Here is a 13,595-nt window from a genome sequence, read left to right as displayed (position 1 = left end):
AGCAACCCTCAGTTTGTTTTGTGAAATTAAGAGTCTCTTATGGTTTGTCTCCCTCCTGATCCCATCTTGTTTCATTTATTCCTTTCCTACCCTCCAAGCCCCCAATGTTGCATCTCCACTTCCTCATATCAGGGAGCTCATATGATAGTTGTCTTTCTTTGATTGACTTATTTCGCTAAGCATAATACCCTCTAGTTCCATCCACATCATCACAAATGGCAATATTTCTTTTTTTGATGGCTGCATAGTATTCCATTGTATATATATACCACATCTTCTTTATCCATTCATCTGTTGATGGACATCTAGGTTCTTTCCATTAAGCTTCCAACTCTTGATTCTGGCTCAGGGTTGTGAGACTGTGCCCTGCATCAGGCTCCACACTCAGCAAGGAGTCTGCTTGAGATTCTCTCTCTCCCCACTCCCCTCTGCCCCTATCCCTGCTCCCACCCCGCCACTCTTTCTCTGTCTCTAAAGTTAAAAAAAAAGTTAACCTATCATTATTTCAAGTGCAGAAAAGAAGTGTCAACAATATCTGAATAAGTATCTAACATTTAAAAGCCATTTTCTCATATCACACAAAAGTTGAAAGTTAATACTTAGGAGATTTAATTTTCTTCAGTTGTTTCTCTTTTGCTGAAAAAGTACCTATTTTAAATGTTTTTATATCAATTACTTTGCTATTATTATATAATTGCAAAATTGCTAATATGTATATATTATTTGATACACTGCAGTTTATAAGTAAATAATCTATTAAAAGTTACTCGGCAAATACAGTTATAAAGTTAAATGTTAATAGCTTTGATTTTTTTTTTTAAAGATTTTATTTTTAAATTATCTCTATACCCAACATGGGGCTCAAACTCACAACCCAGAGATCAAGAGTCACATGCTCTAATGACTGAGCCAGCCAGGTGCCCCTGATTTTCAAGTTAACTAAAATTTTAACTTAAAATTTTGTTGTACTTAACCCTGCATTAGATAAAAAGAGTAAGCTTTATACTTACTCTTCTCATGTATAAAGCACAGATATACATATAGTAAATAAACGTATACAGTAAATCTGTGGTATTAAAATCTCACAGGCAGGTGACTAGGCAAAAACATGTCTAAAAAGGTTCTTCAGGGAAATGACTTTTTTTGAATGATAATTTTTTAAAAATCAAGAAACTCTGGGGGCACCTGGGTGGCTCAGACAGTTAAGTGTCTGCCTTCAGCTCAGGTCAGGGTCCCAGTGTCCTGGGATTGAGCCCCACATCGAGCTCCCTGCTTAGTGGGAGTCTGCTTCTTCTCCCACTCCCCCTGCTTGTGCGCTCTCTCTCTCAATAAAATCTTTAAAAAAGAAAAGTAAAGAAAGAAACTCTGAACTAAAGCTATCTAAGCTTTCTGGCATGAAAACATTTTGCTGTTGGTTTGCCAGGATGAATCTCAGCCAAAATTTGAAATAAGAATGGATTTATTCATATTCTTTTCTTGTCCTCATGTCCCCTCCTTTGCTTTTTTTCCACCCCAGGTAGTGGTATATCTTCTAGAGACAGAATCATTCTTTTCTTTTTGGGGCCAGAATCCCATTCCATGGCTCCAGAGGTGGTGGTAGATGACCCAGGTTTGCCGAGCAGTGGACATGTCACGTGAGTCAGATCAATCACAGTTAGTCCTGGGACTTTTGTTGGAACTGAGAAGAAATGCTTTCCTGCAAGAGTTAGCATTTGCCAGACTGTGAGCCTGGGGCTGCTAACATCTCTCTTTGTCATAACCGGGGGCAACTGTACCGGACAGTAAAACCAACCTAGCAAAAAGCAGAGCCATAGAGCCAAAGGAGGGGGCAGTATTCAGTGACAGCACCTAGAACATAGATCCAGTCATACCTAAAGCTATCAGAACCCCTCAAGTTCTTGGTGTCTTTTGTAGCTTAAGCCAAGTGGAGTTCTGTCTGTTACCAGCAACCAGAAAGGTTTTTACTTCATAAAACAACATTGCCCAGTTCATTAATTCCATGACCCTCTGTCCAAAGTCCAGGAGCCTCTTTGGTTCCTCATCCAAAGTCTGCTTTTCCCATTTGAGCCCTTAACCCCATCACCTACCCCTACTCAGAACTCCACTCTCAGGGAGACTGTTATAATTCTTCCTGGGTATGGTTTTGAATCTGAGGCACTAATCTTATAGTTGTATTTTTTGGTGTCACTATTAATTTCTTGGTTAAATTGTGAATTATTGTTTATTTGAAATAACATGTTTTATTTCCTTTTGTGGACACCTCCAAATGTTGTCCTGTATGTAAATATACATATAAATTATGTGACAGTCTATCATCAGCTCACTTATCACTAAGTATGTACCATTAAGGTGTTACTCACTGAAAGGCAACAAACATGAATTTCTAAAACTTATGAAATTCTACTCTTGACCTCCATGAAAAATGTCTATTGTTAATTTATGACAGATAAACAGAAGGTGAAACTGACTTTGCTAATTTTATTATAAAACATGTAAATATAATTTTTTAAAATTCAACTATAGTATACTAGATAATATATTTTGGAACTTTAAAAGTTCTAAGTAGTGCATTTGCTAGCAATTGAAGTTGTTCAGTATTCCTCATAAGTATTCCTCAGTAATCTGAAATTTAATGATTTTTTAATTTTCAACAACTCCATTCCTGAATGCTTTCAAAGGAAGGAAGGAAGCAAGCAAGCAAGCAAGCGGGGGCGGGGGGGGGGGGTAGGGAGGTAGAGAGAAATTTGGAAGCAACAAAAGATGGCTTCCTTAATTCTATGGGTACACAATCACTTAACATTGTCCATTCTTCTGGGGACACAAAAACTTGAACAGCAGGGGCATCTGGGTGGCTCAGTGGGTTAAAGCCTCTGCCTTCAGCTCAGAGTCCTGGGATCCCAGGGTCCTGGGATCTAGCCCTGCATCGGGCTCTCTGCTCAGCAGGGAGCCTGCTTCCTCCTCTCTCTCTGCCTGCCTCTCTGCCTACTTGTGATCTCTGTCTAATAAATGAATAAAATCTTAAAAAAAAATTTTAACAGCAGACCAACTAATGGGAGGTGAAGTCATAGCATGAAGTGTGTCATTTTATCGGCCTCAATAATTGATAGTCAAAAATCGGATCACTTAAGGAGATTTAATTCACTACGAAAATCTAGGTTAGGATACATTACATTTGAGGACATCCAAATGGATTCAGGAGGCATCTGAACATAATGAACTGGGAATAAGAGGCCAGGGTTTGTAATACAAATTCTAAAGTCAGCCAAAACTCAAACGAGGAGGCTCAGAAAATGGCTGAGCTCTTTGGATCAAACAGAGAGAAAAGGAGAGAGGGTCCTGTAGAAAGTCTAAGGACAAGGAAAGGAGGAGAGCCAAAAAAGATATATGAAAAAATAAGGCAGGCCAGCATCAGGAAAAAACCAATCAAGAGCAAAAGGCCATATTGCAAATACCTGTATCATCATAACGACTGAGAAGGTGGGAAAGAAAGTCTTGCAATTGAGATTTTGCTCTATAGGCAACAGGGCAATCTTTGCTTAGGTCATACGTTATACGTTAAATCATCCAGTGGGGAGGGCTTCATTTTGATCCTAGTTAATAGAAGACAGATGTCTGGCATCTGGCTCTGTGACCAAATAGAGTCATTGCTTTGGAGCAGCTGGCAGTCATGCCTGGCCCAATCTCTGTGGGGGAACAATGACTTGACAACACTTGTGCATCCAGATTTCAAGGGAGTAGGCTACTAGAAGTATGAAATATTTCACCCAAATCACATGGAAGAAGAGTTTATTGGTTTTGATTTTTTTTAAGGTTTATTATAGAGAGAGAGTGGGGTGGGGAGGGGCAGAGGGAGAGGGGGAGAAGCTGACTGCCCACTGAGCACAGAGCCCCACAAAGGGCTCAATCTCATGGCCCTGAGATCAAAACCTGTGCCAAAACGAAGAGTCACATGTCTAACTGACTGCACCACCCAGGCACCCATCTTGACTTTTTAAAATGTTTTATTTTAAAGATTTATTTATTTGAGATGAGGGAAGGAGGAGACAGAGGGCAGGTAGGGGCAGTGGGAGAGGGAAAGCAGACTCCAAGCTCAGCACAGAGCCCAACACGGGGCTCAATCTCAGGAGCCCAAGTTCACGACCTGAGCTGAAACCAAGAGTCAGATGCTCAACCAACTGCACCACCTGGGTGCCCCTAAAGATTTTATTTTATTTTTTTTTTTTTAAAGATTTTATTTCTTTATTTGACAGAGAGAGATCACAAGTAGATAGAGAGGCAGGCAGAGAGAGAGGGAGGGAAGCAGGCACCCTGCTGAGCAGAGAGCCCGATGCGGGACTCGATCCCAGGACCCTGGGATCATGACCTGAGCCGAAGGCAGTGGCTTAACCCACTGAGCCACCCAGGCGCCCAAAGATTTTATTTTTAAGTAATCTCTACATCCAGCATGGAGCTTGAACTTCCAACCCTGACACCAAGAGTCTCACGCTCTACCAACTGATCCAGGCAAGCGCTCCTTTTTGCTTTGATTTTTATTGGTACATATATTTGGTACCTATAATCAGAGAGCAGTAATTTTGTTATATTCCAAATTTCTTATAAAATTTTTTTGCGTGGAATATACCTTTATAACTCATAGTCTGTAGAATTGTCCTGCTTTATATTCCTAAACTAGACATTTAGTTCAAACCTAAGCTCTAGCTATCAGCTAAATGGGGCTGAAGGCCCTTAAAGGAATCAACCTCACTCATTTCTGAACTCTCCACTGACTTAATGAAAATAGACAAGTCCATCAAGAACAGCTTTGGTGGGCACCTGGGTGGCTCAGTCAGTTGAGCATCTATCTGCCTTTGACTCAGGTCATCACATGGGCCTGGGATCAAGTCCCGCATCAGGCTCCTTGCTTGGCAAGAGCTTGCTTTTCCCTCTGCCTGCCACTTCCCCTGCTTGGGCTCTCTAACAAATAAATGATCTTAAAAATCTTAAAGAACAGCTTTGGATTATCTTTAGTCAAACCTATTTGTGAATTCCCTTTACTTACCACCTTCCAGGGTCCCTCATAATTTCTTCTTCTTCTCCTTCTTCCTCCTTTTCCTCCTCTTCTTCTTCCTCTTCCTCCCCTTCCTCCTCTTCTTCCTTCTTCTTCTTTTTACTGCTCTGGGCAGTGGAAGGGAAACTTTATTGAGATCCCAGGACCTTGGGGCTCCAGCTGGAGACCACCCTGAGGGCAAAGGAAGGGCTGATGGAGGGGCCTCATTTGCCCTTCTGCTTGGGGCACGGTTGTTGGTGCGGCCACACTTCCTCTCCCAGCAGGTGACAGAGTGGGGGTGCAGGCGAGCATAATGCGTGAGGCAGATCTTGCCCCTTATCTCTATGCTGAGTTTCAAAATTCCAGTCATTCATATACCTTCTTCACAATTTTTGGCATACTCAAGTACTAAATGAACTAGCTACTTAATATTTTAATATTTTGGGGTGCGCCTGTGTGGCTCAGTGGGTTAAAGGCTCTGCTTTCGGCTCAGGTCATGATCTCAGGGTCCTGGGATCGAGCCCCGAATCGGGCTCTCTGCTCCGCAGGGAGCCTGCTTCCTCCTCTCTCTCTGCCTGCCTCTCTGCCTAGCTGTGATTTCTCTCTATCAAATAAATAAAATATTTAAAAAATATTTTAATATTTTTTATAGATTTTAATTACTCAAATGGATAATTTTTTTTTAAGATTTTATTTATTTATTTGACAGAGAGAGATCACAAGTAGGCAGAGAGGCAGGCAGAGAGAGAGGGGGAAGTAGGCTCCCCACCAAGCAGAGAGCTGATGCGGGGCCTGATCCCAGGACCTGAGATCATGACCTGGGCCGAAGGCAGAGGCTCAACCCACTGAGCCACCCAGGTGCCCCTCAAATAGATTATTTTAAAAAGGAAACTGTATTTCTACCAAAAAAAGCAAGTTAGTTTCAACTGCCAGAGTGAAGACAAATGTTAATTCTACCTAGATAATGCTGCCAGCTCTGAGATTAAGGCTACCTTCTCTAAAAGGATATTAGCAAATGTTACAAAAGATATTACCTCCTAGAACCAAAAAGATGTTCTCCTTACAAAAGATGTAGAAAAGAATTGGAAAGCATATAATTCTATCACTAAGTGATGACTTATCTCAATATGAACCACCTAAAATCTGATTAAAGTGTGGTAAGTGTACCATGGTTTGAAAAATAATACTATAGTTTGTCAAACAGCTTGTGGTTCATGCCTCCTTATTCTTCTGTGCCTAAAATGCTCTCCTCTCATTCTCACCTAGTTGATTCCTCTAGCTCTTCAAGACCAAGGACATGTTCTGTGATATGCAATTCTAGGCCAAGTGTGACACCCTTCCTTCTTGCTTCCTCAGCATCCCATCAGCCTGTTTCAGAGCATATAACAACACACTGCAATTAACAGTTTGTCTGCCTCTTCATGAAAGGGAGAACTTTTTTTTTTTTAAGATTTTATTTATTTATTTGACAGAGATCACAAGTAGGCAGAGAGGCAGGCAGAGAGAGAGGGGGAAGTAGGCTCCCTGCCAGGCAGAGAGCCCTATGTGAGGCTTGATCCCAGTTAATACAAGTTTCTTTCTATATACATGCATAAATGAAAAAAGGTATGAATGATCCATCCATAGAAGCATACTAAAACAGCAATTGTCAAATTTCTGGGAAAACTTGATTAAAAATATATGCCTAGGCCCCTGCGCCAGTCTACTTCAGTGAGCCTGGGACTCTATCTGCATTTTTTTTTAAACTCTCTAGGGGACTGTGACTCACAATAAAGTTTGAGAACTTTTATAGGTGAGTGAACAGGTTCAGAGAGGGTGATCTATTTGCCCAAGAACTAAAGTAGAAATGAAACTGGAATAATTCACCAAACATTGTGAAGTTTCCCAATTCAGTCTTAAATCTTTCTTGTTTTTTATATATGGAACACTTCATGAATTTGCATGTTATCCTTATGCAGGGACTGTGCTAATCTTCTCTGTATTGTTCCAATTTTAATGTAAGCACTAATGAAGTAAGCACCCAATTCTGTCTTTATAGTGTGTATGAAAAGGCAATCTTTTTTTTTTTTTTAAGACTTATTTACTTATTTTAGAGGAAGAGAAAGAGAGCAAGCGGGGGGAGGGGCAGAGAGAGAATCCAGAAGCAGACTCCCTACTGAGCATGGAGGCTGGTCCCGGGACCCCAAGATCATGACCTGAGCCAAAATCAAGAATCTGGCCATTTAACCAACTGAGCCACTTAAAAGTCCACTTCTAATGGAAATATGAAGGTTCTGTTTTAGTCAGTACAATCAATATATACAACCACCTACTCCTCATTTGTTTGAGTGGAGAGTGAAGAACAACATCTAAAAATTAGCTGCAATATTTAAAAGAACAAATAATGTTTCTAATTTAATATTTAATGCAAATGTCATTCTCTTCATGTGTTCAGCAAATCTGAGCTCAAAATAGACTGTAGCTAAAAGAAAATAATGAGAGAGGATAACATTTAAATTTTCAATTCTGTAAAACTATAGGAGACTGAAAACTATTCTTTACTACCCACTTTGTATTTTATAGCAAAATATATATATCCTTGGAACAGAATAGAGACCCCAGAAATAAACCTATAATTATATGGTCCAATCTATGATAAAGGAGGCAAGAATATACAATGGAGAAAAAAAGTCTTTTTAATCAATGATGCTGGAAAAATTGGGACAGCTATATGTAATAGAATGAAATTGGTCCACTTTCTAATACCATACCCCAAACCAAGCTCAGAAGGGATTAAAGACCTAATCATGAGACTTGAAACTATAAAAAATCCTAGAAGAAATCACAGGCAGTAATTTCTCTGGCATCAGCCATATCAGCATTTTTCTAGGTAGGTCTCCTGAGGCAAGGGAAACAAAAGCAAAAATAAACTATGGGCACTACACAAAAATTAAAAAAAAAAAAAAAAAAAGCTTCTGCACTGCAAGAGAAATCATCAATAAAATAAAACGATACCTGTACTGAATGGGAGAAGATATTTGCAAATGACATATCCTATAGAAGGTTAATAACCAAAATAAAGAACTTATACAACTGAACATCAAAAAAACCCCCAAATAATCCAATTAAAAAATGGGCAGAGGGAGTGCCTAGGTGGCTCAGTGGGTTAAGCCTCTGCCTTCCGCTCAGGTCATGATCTCAGGGTCCTGGGATCAAGCCCCACATTGGGATCTCTGCTCAGCAGGGAACCTGCTTCCCTCTCTCTGCCTGCCTCTCTGCCTACTTGTGAGCTCTGTCTGTCAAATAAATAAATAAAATCTTTTAAAAAAATGGGCAGAGGATATGAGTAGATACTTTCCCAAAGAAGATATTACAGATGGCCAACAGATACATGAAAAGATGGGACCATCACTCATCATCAGGGAAATGCACATCAAAATCACAACATCACTTCATACCTGTCAGAATGGCAAAAATCAAAAAGACAAGAAAGAACAAGTGTTGGCGAGGAAGTGGAGAAAAAGGATGCTTATGCACTGCTAGATGGAGTGCAAACTGGTGTAGCCACTGTGGAAAACAGTATGGAGTTTACTCAAATAATTAAAAATAGAAATACTGTATGATCCAATAATTCCACTACTGGGTATTTACCCAGGGAAAACAAAAACACTAACTTGAAAAGATATATGCACCCCTATGTTACTGCCGTATAATTTATCATAGCCAAGACATGGAAGTTACCTAAGTTACCTAAGTGTCTAAGTGTCCATTAACAGACAAATGGATACAAAAGTGTGGCATTATATATGTATATATACATGTAAATGTAGCATTACATATATACATATACATATGTGGCATTATATATCTATATATATATCTGCCCACCATATAGACATAATGGAATATCACACAGCCATAAAAAAGATGAAAGTGTGCCATTTGAAACAACATGGACAGACCTAGAGGACATGATACTAAGGGAATAAGAGTGAGGAAGACAAATGCTCTATGATTTCCTTCACAAATGGAATCTTTAAGAAAATGAATAAACAGGAGCTCCTGGGTGGTTCAGTCTGGCATCTGACTCTTGGTTTTGGCTCAGGTCATAATCTCAGGGTCCTGAAATTGAGCCCTATGGGAGGCTCCTGCTCAGCACAGAGTCTGTTTGTCCCTCTCCCCTGCTCCTCCCCCCCATAAATAAAAATAAAACCTTAGAAAAAAATGAATAAACGAAAAGCAGAATCAGAACTATAAATACAGAGAAAACGATGATGACTGTCAGAGAGGAACATGGGTGGGGAGTTGGACAAAACGGCTGAAGGGGAGATACAAGCCTCCAGGTCTGGAATGAGTAAGTCGGGGGAATAAAAGGCAGAGGATAAGGAATATAGTCAATGATATTATAACAGTAATGTAACCAGACAGATGAGAACTATACTTGTGGTAAACACAGCATAATGTAAAAATTTGTCAAATCACTAAGCTGTATACCTGAAACTAATGTAACATTGCATGTCAACTATACTCAGATTAAAAAACAACAACAACAATGAAATAACTAAAAAGAGAGACCTGAGATAAAAAGAGGTTGCAGCAAAAGAAAAAAAAATTAGTATTCCACAGGTACTACTCAATAATTAAAGACTAATTAAGAAAGCAGATGCTAGAGGCTAGATCTTGGTGCTACTTTAGATTTTGATTTAAAGATGTTGTTTTGGGGGCACCTTGGTGGCTGAGCCAATTAAGCATCTGCCTTTGACTTGGGTCATGATCCCAGAGTCCTGGGATCAAGCCCTGAGTTTCCCTGCTCATCTGGGAGTCTGCTTTTCCCTCTCCCTTTGCCACTCCCCCACCACTCATGCTCTCTCTCAGTCTTTCTCAAATAAGTAAATAAAATCTTAAAAAATATATATTATTTTGGGGGTGCCTGGCTGGCTGAGTCAGTAGAGCATGCAACTCTCAATCCCAGGGTTGTAAGTTCAAGCTTCATGTTGGGTGTGGAGATTACTTAAAAATAAAATCTAAAAAAAATAATTAAAATTTTAAAAGATGTTATTTTTGCAAATGAATGACAATAAAACCCTTGAGCAGTAGAGGATCTGGGAAAGTCAAAATAATTATGGGTGCCCACCTACCACTTATATACTTTATCAGGTTTAGTAGAACCTCTAGATGTAATGATCTACTTTATATTTTTAACTTACATTAAAAAGTCTTTTTGCAATGACCTCAACCATGTGTTCTTGCTGAGTTAAGGTCAGAGTCCATTTCAAAACTTTTTCTTCCTGTTCTTGGGGCACGTGGGTGGCTCGGTTGGTTAAGCATCTGCCTTTAGCTCAGGTCATAATCTCAGGGTCCTGGGATCGAGTCCCAAGTGGGGCTCCCTGCTTGGTGGGAAGCCTGCTTCTCCCTCTGCCTCTGCCACTCCCCCAGCTTGTGCTCTCTCTCAGATAAATAAATAAAATCTTTAAGAAAAGCCCAAACACTTTACTTTGTTGTTGTTGTTTTTTTAAATCAAGGGTCTTTCTAGAATCCATGTAAGAAAGAACAAAAACAAAAACCAAACAAAACCCAAAACACTTTGACCTCTACCTTATATCACAGCCAAAAATTGGAGCTGGATCATAGAGTTAAACGTGAAAGTTTTTTTGTTTTTTTTATAAGATTTTATTTATACATTTGACAGACAGAGATCACAAGTAGGCAGAGAGGCAGGCAGAGAGAGAGAGAGAGGAGGAAGCAGGCTCCCTGCCAAGCAGAGAGCCCGATGCGGGGCTCGATCCCAGGACCCTGCGATCATGACCTGAGCGAAAGGCAGAGGCTTTAACCCACTGAGCCACCCAGGTACCCCTAAACGTGAAAGTTTAACTGCAATAAACAAGGGAGAATATCTTCATGGGCTGAATACAAATTTCGTAAACAGAAAAAAAGTACTAACTATAACATTAAATAATATCTTTTTTCTTTTTTTTTTAAGATTTTATTTATTTACTTGACAGACAGAGATCTCAAGTAGGCAGAGAGGCAGGCAGAGAGAAAGAAGGAAGCAGGATCCCTGCTGAGCAGAGAGCCCGATGCGGGGCTTGATCCCAGGACCCTGGAATCATTACCTGAGCCAAAGGCAGAGGATTTAACCCACTGAGCCACCCAGGCACCCCTAGTATCTTTTTTCTTTCTTTTTTTTTTTTTTTTTTTTAATTTTTATTTCTTTGACAGAGAGAAATCACAACTAGGCAGAGAGGCAGGCAGAGAGAGAGGAGGAAGCAGGCTCCCTGCCAAGCAGAGAGCCCGATGCGGGGCTCGATCCCAGGACCCTGGGACCATGACCTGAGCTGAAGGCAGAGGCTTTAACCCACTGAGCCACCCAGGCGCCCCCCTAATATCTTTTTTCTTAACCAAAATTCTCAGCTTCTATAGGCATTGAAATATTTGCTCACTGCTTTATCCTATAGCATATAGGAAATATTTTCTAATTTACAATACCAATGTTGCAAATAACAATAAGACTGAGTGAGGTTTACATTTTTTCCAGTTCTTTTTTCCTTTAAATATATTCTATTAAGATTGGAGAACCTACATAAGGTGTTAAAAAATAATTTGAGGGTGCCTGGATGGCTCAGTTGGTTAAGCGACTGCCTTTGGCTCAGGTCATGATCCAGGAGTCCTGGGATCAAGTCCCGCATCAGGCTCCCTGCTAAGCAGGAAGTCTGCTTCTGCCTTTGACTTCCCTCTCTCCCATGCTTTCTCTCTCTCACGTTCTCTCACATAAATAAAGTCTGAAAAAAATCATTTGAAATAGGTTTTTTCTCCATATGGCTATTTTTTCTTTTCTTTTTTTTTTTTTTTAAAGATTTTTTTTATTTATTTGTTTGACAGACAGAGATCACAAGTAGGCAGAGAGGCAGGCAGAGAGAGAGGAGGAAACAGGCTCTCCGCTGAGCAGAGAGCCCGATGTGGGGCTCGATCCCAGGACTCTGGGATCATGACCTGAGCCGAAGGCAGAGGCTTTAACCACTGAGCCACCCAGGCGCCCCTGGCTATTTTTTCTTAAGAGTTTATTTATTTATTTGACAGACAGAGATTACAAGTAGGCAGAGAGGCAGGCAGAGAGGAGAGAGAGGAGGGAGCAGGCTCCCTGCCAAGCAGAGAGCCCGATGCGGAACTTGATCCCAGGACCCTGAGATCATGACCTGAGCCAAATGCAGAGGCTTAACCCACTGAGCCACCCAGGCGCCCCTCCATATGGCTATTTTCACAATTTGATACAGGTAGGTTCTTTTGTTTCAGTCTGTTTTCAATTTCAGGGTTTGCTTTTTTCTTTTTACTCTGATGACATTTTCCAATATACAGAAGGTTCAAAAGTCAAAACTAACTGAAAAGGTATACTCTGAGAAGTCTTGCTTCCATTCCTATCACCTCTATTTCTACATTTTATTTCTGCTTACACTGTATAGGTGTTTCTGTTTTAAGTTTCCGGTTTCTCATTCCAGTGAGAATGAGAAAAAATATATATATTTTTACAAAAATAACAAATATTCATACTTTTCTTTTCAAGGTACCATCTTCTACATGTTTTGCTTCATTGCAGAGTACTCTAATGCTTTGCAGAATATTTACTATTTAATTTTTAACTATTTTTAATTAATACTCAGAGAGAACAGTTATATAAACATTAGCCATCATTAGCACACTGTTCTCTTCAGTCCAAGCAAGGCCCTCTCCTTTTTCCTTCTTCCCTGATCTTCATTCCCATTTTCCTCCCCACAAAGGTACACATTTCAGTGTTTTTTTTTCCATACCAACAACCAATTCTCCAGACACCAACTAGGTGTCTAATATTTCACTTCAATAAGGACACTATCTACCTGGAACTGGCATTAGATCCCACCAGTTAAAGGAACACAGTCCCATAAGACTGTCCCCACTTTAGATGCCAATCCCAAATCCAAGGCCACTCTTACCAACTGGCTATAAATTGGAGGTTTCCATGGCCCTACCTCAGGTTTAGTAACTTGCTAGAGTGGTTCACAGAACTCAGAAAAATACATATGTTTGCCAGTTCATAAAAATACTCAGGAACACCCAAAGAGATGCATAGGGCCTAACATGGAGAAAGGGGTATTTTTGGAATGTGTAAGCCCTCTTTTGGTTGTGTTACTCTCCCAACACCTTGATATAATCACCAACCTGGAAGCTCTCCAGTTCTGTAATCTAGGTTTCATCACTTATGCATTACTGATTAAATTATTGGCCACTGGTGATTGAACTCAACTTCTAGGTCCTCTCCACTGCCTGGAAGTTTAGGAATGGAACTGAAAGTTCCAGTCTTCAACATTCTAACCATTTCTTGATCTTTTGGCAATCTGCCCCATCCTGAAGCTTTTCTAGTGGTCTCCAGCACATTAGTCATCTCGTTAGCATACAAAAGACACTCCTACCACTTCAAGGGTTTTAGGAGCTATGGCCCAGAAACCTGGGACAAAGACCAAATAGTTATTTCCCATTACAGTATACCTCTCTAATGTTGAAACATGACCTTAAATATGCATATATCTTTGTATTATATATTTTGTTCTGTGTTGCTTTT

The 13,595-nt window shown here is 40.1% G+C and overlaps 1 non-coding gene across 1 annotated transcript; it reads right to left on the bottom strand.

Annotated features, from left to right (window-relative positions):
- Window positions 1-6,939: 6,939 nt before the first annotated feature.
- On the bottom strand, window positions 6,940-7,044 carry LOC123939484. Its single transcript, XR_006817865.1, has one exon. It is a non-coding gene; the product is annotated as a U6 spliceosomal RNA (small nuclear RNA).
- Between the last annotated feature and the right edge of the window lie 6,551 nt (window positions 7,045-13,595).

Source organism: Meles meles, chromosome 3 (assembly GCF_922984935.1).
Source record: "Meles meles chromosome 3, mMelMel3.1 paternal haplotype, whole genome shotgun sequence".
Classification (NCBI taxonomy): domain Eukaryota; kingdom Metazoa; phylum Chordata; class Mammalia; order Carnivora; family Mustelidae; genus Meles; species Meles meles.
The sequence above is the reverse complement of the archived record's forward strand: the minus strand, read 5'-3'. Positions and strand labels throughout refer to the sequence as shown.